The 4,382-nt window shown below is 36.2% G+C and overlaps 1 pseudogene; it reads right to left on the bottom strand.

Moving 5' to 3' along the window:
• Window positions 1-1,865: 1,865 nt before the first annotated feature.
• On the bottom strand, window positions 1,866-2,521 carry LOC116069844 (annotated as a pseudogene).
• Between the last annotated feature and the right edge of the window lie 1,861 nt (window positions 2,522-4,382).

Below are 4,382 nucleotides of genomic sequence, written 5' to 3'. Positions count from 1 at the left end.
CTGCAAATTATTTCTTCTTTACCAATTTGTATCCACTTGATCTCTTTTTGTTGTCTTATTGTTCTAGCTAACAATTCAAGTACTATATTGAGTAGATATTGTGTGAGTGGGCATCTTTGTCTTGTCCCTGATTTCAGTGGTTATGCTTCATGTATGTCTCCATTTAATTTGATATTGGCTGTTGGTTTACAGTAAATTGCTTTTATTGTGTTTAGGTATGAGCCTTGAATTCCTGATCTCTCCATACTTTTAATATGAAGGGGTGTTGTATTTTGTCAAATGCTTTTTCTGCATCATGTTTTTTTTATTTAAATTTGTTATAAACAAATTTAATAGTGGATTATGTTAATGGATTTTTGTATATTAAATCAACCTAGCATCCCTAGGATGAAGCCTACTTGATCTTGGTGAATGGTGGCTTTAATGTGTTCTTGTATTTGGTTGGCCAGAATTTTATTATTTTTGCCTCAGTGCTCATAACTGAGATCGGTCCTAAGTACTCATTTTTGGTTGGCTCCTGGTGTGGTTTAGGTATCAGAGTATTTGTGGCTTCATAGAATGGGTTAGGTTTTGTTCCTTCTGTTTCTATTTTATGGAACAGTTTGAGAACAATTCATATCAGGTCTTCTTTGAAGGTCTGATAGAATTCAGCACTACATCCATCTGGCCCTGAAATGTTTTTGGTTGGGAAGATTTTAATGACTTCTATTTCCTTGTGTGATATGGGCCTGTTTAGATAGTTTAAATGCTCTTGATTTAACTTTGTTATGTGGCATCTGTCCATTTTATCTCGATTTTCCAGTTTTGTTGAGCATAGACTTTTATAGTAGGATCTGATGATACTTTGAATTTCTTCCATTTCTGTTGTTATGTTTCCCTTTTCATTTCTGATTTTATAAATTTGGATACTGCCTCTTGGCCCTTTAGTTATTTTGGCTAGGGGGTTTATCTATCTTGTTGATTCTTTCAAAGAACCAACTTTTGGTTTTACTGATTTTTTGTGTTGTTTTATTTGTTTCTATTTGGTTGATTTATGCCCTCAGTTTAATTCTTTCCTGCCTTCTACTCCTCTTGGGTGAGTTTGCTTCTTTTTGTTCTAGAGGTCTCAGGTGTGCTATTGAGTTGTTAGTGTAAGTTCTCTCCAGTTTCTTTACCAGGTCACTTAGTGCTATGAACTTTCCTCTTAGCAGTGCTTACATTGTATCCCATATGTTTGGGTATGATGTGTTAATATTTTCATTAAATTCCAGGGAGTCTTTAATTTCTTTCTTTATTTCTTCCCTGACCAAGTTGTCATTGAGTAGAGAACTAAGGTGGATTCTTTTGTTTTAGGGTGAAATGTTCTGTAGATATCTGTTAAATCCATTTGGTTCATAACCTCTATTAGTTTCTCCATTTCTATGCTTAGTTTCTGTTTCTATGACCTGTCCATTGGTGAGATTGTGATATTCAAATCTCCCACTATTGTTGTGTGGGGTTCAATAGGTGTGTTGAGTTTTAGTAAAGCTTCTTTTATGAATTTAGGTGCTTTTTTATTTAGGGCATAGATATTCAGAATTGAGACTTTCTCTTTGTGGATTTTCCCCTTGATGAATATGAAGTGTCCTCCTTCAACACACTTGATAACTTTTGGTTGATAGTCTATTTTATTGGATATTAGAATGGCAACTCCTGCTTGTTTCCTGGTACCATTTGCTTGGAAGACCCTTTTCCACCCTTTTATTCTGAAATAGTAACTGTCTTTGTTTCTGAGGTGTGTTTCTTGTATGTAGCAAAATGCTGGATCTTGTTTGTGTATCCAGTCTGTTAACTTATTTCCTTATATAAATGAGTTAAGTACATTAATATTGAGAGATAGCCAGGGCCTATTTGTTACTCCAGTGGGCTGTCTTTGAGAATATAGGTGTCGGGATGCAGTGCCTACTCTTCATACAGTAGGAAATCTTCTTCTGGTCCTTGAAGCAGTCCAAGAAGCCCTTCAGGTTTGGGAAGGCATCCAGGCACTTGGGCTCAAAAGTACAGTACTGGTCAAGAATGTCATAAGCAAGAAAATCCACATAGGTGACCTTGTCCCCTGCAAACCATGGCCGCTTGCCCAGTAACTTGGTGTAGATCTTCATTTTCTCAGGGATGGCCTTCAAGAACTCTGGCTTCTGCTTGTCAAAGTCAGGGTTGTAACAGAGCATGATGAGCTGCATGCGAGTATCCATGACCTGGTTCTCCACCATGTCTGCATGAATCCTCTCCTCCTTTGTCTCTCCATACAGGTGGTGCTTTGGGCAAGATAGTACATGCTGGCATTGCTCAGTGTGATCTTGTGTGATCCATCAATCAAGTAGGGGAGTTTGGGAAAGTTCAGGCCCAGCTTGAACTTCTCATTCAGCCACTGGCTTCAGTCAAAGTTTGGAGTGTCACCCATGGTATATCTCTTTACCTCATAGCTTGAATCTTTGTATTCGAGGAACAGGTGGATTGGTTGGGTCAGTCCTCAGATGTTTCAGTATCCCAGTATCATAGGCATGGTGCTGGTCCTGTAGTCTTCTCAAACTGGCTTCAGCAGGATTGTCTGGTATGTTTTGACTTGTGACTTTATACAGGCTCACCTCTTTTCTTTTAAGGTATCCTTATGAACTTTTACACAGACTCTACTCATTCATTAATGTTATCAAACTGGTGAATTTTTGTTTGCTTCTTTGTATTGAATAGCAGTCATTGTAATAAGCATTATGTAGAACTTTAATTTTAATTCACACTCATTATATTATGTTGATGATATTTAACTTAAGTGTTTTAATTATTACATCAGAAAATACACTACTGTATTTGTCTGTGATAGATTAGAAATAACTCTAAGATCTATACTCAATCAAACAAGGTGTATGTGTCCCACTATTTTGTAATTCTGAAGGAACAGATTAAAGTTAAACAAATGACTTTAAACAATGTGATAAAGTTGTTCAGTTCCTGCTGGATTAACATCAAGATATCACTGGGTTGTGTATCTCGATTGCTGAATATACTCCATTGGCTGTGTGTGCAGACAAATGTGTTTTGTGTATACATGCCAGTGTGTACAGGTACATTTACTGTGCATCCTCAATGGAGGCTAGAGTTTATAGTACTCGTGTCTGCATCAATTGTTCCTTTTTATTTCTGCTTTTGCTGTTGTTGTTTGTTTATTGTTGTTGTTGTTGTTGTTGTTGTTGTTTTGAGAAAATTTTGGTACTGAAGTTGAAGATCAATAGTTTGAGTGTACTTGCTGATCAGGAAGTTCTGCCTATACTACATCCTCTTGTCCCTTAGATCCATTGCTGAGGATAGAGACAGGCACTATCCTGTATAACTCTTTTCACGTGTTCTGGAGCTCTAAATTCAGGTCTTTGCACTTTCACATCAAGTCTTTACTCACTCAGATATATCCTTTACCTTTAATGTATTTCTTGATAATTGAAGTGGGTAACAGAACTTAAGATCTTGTCATTATTAAAACTGATCTACATTACTATTATCTTTGTGATCACACAATTTTGACTACTGCTAGTCTTACCATAGTTGAAAAAAAGGTAAAATTATATTTTTCCCATTACAGTATAGAAAAAAGTCTGCTAGATGAGGGACGTTCAATTTTCATCAAAATGTTGCTTATGTGAATTTTGTTTCAGTGGCTATATATATAGCCACTTCAGAGAGAGAGAAAGAGAGAGAGAGAGAGGATAGATAATAAAATACTTTCTCCTGAGTTTCTAAATACAAACAGACCAGATTATTTAAATCCAATGCAAATAGAATAGTTTTCACAAATTTTGATAATTATTCTTACTATATGTTATTATTATAAGAGAAAAGAGAAATTTATTTATTCAAAAAGTAGAAACATTGATGTTTGGTCTGTTGTTATGTATTCTAATACTAATTACTGGCCCCCAAGGTCTGGTTGCTCCCAACTAGGACATCTTCAGGGATGAAGAAATTCTCACATATACCAAATGATATAATCTTTTTTTTTTAATTTAATACTATTGTTTGAATAAAGATGCCTCCAGATGATACCTGGGCAGAAGATGGATAAGTAGAGCTTCAGTTTCTAAGCTTGGGGTATAAGACACAGAAAACCATGAGGAGAGGAAAGGAAATAGGAGAGGAGATGAAAAGATGCTATGCCATGAAAGATCATGAGGACCAGCCACAAGAACTGTCCAGTCAGAGTTGGAGCAGCCCAGAAGAATCATGGGAAGTTATAACTTAGGCTTATTGACAGGAAAGTAAGCAGCATAGCTTTGTGATATTTGCCCAGTTTTAGTGCTCTAAAGACTTATACAAATAAGGGGTTTGTGGCTCTTATTGGAGAACTAATTGATCCAAGGTAGGGTAGAAACACCTTT

This window comes from Mastomys coucha, unplaced genomic scaffold (genome assembly GCF_008632895.1).
Source record: "Mastomys coucha isolate ucsf_1 unplaced genomic scaffold, UCSF_Mcou_1 pScaffold1, whole genome shotgun sequence".
In the NCBI taxonomy this organism is placed as follows: Eukaryota; Metazoa; Chordata; class Mammalia; order Rodentia; family Muridae; genus Mastomys; species Mastomys coucha.
Note: the sequence above shows the minus strand (reverse complement) of the source record. Positions and strands in the feature narration are given on the sequence as shown.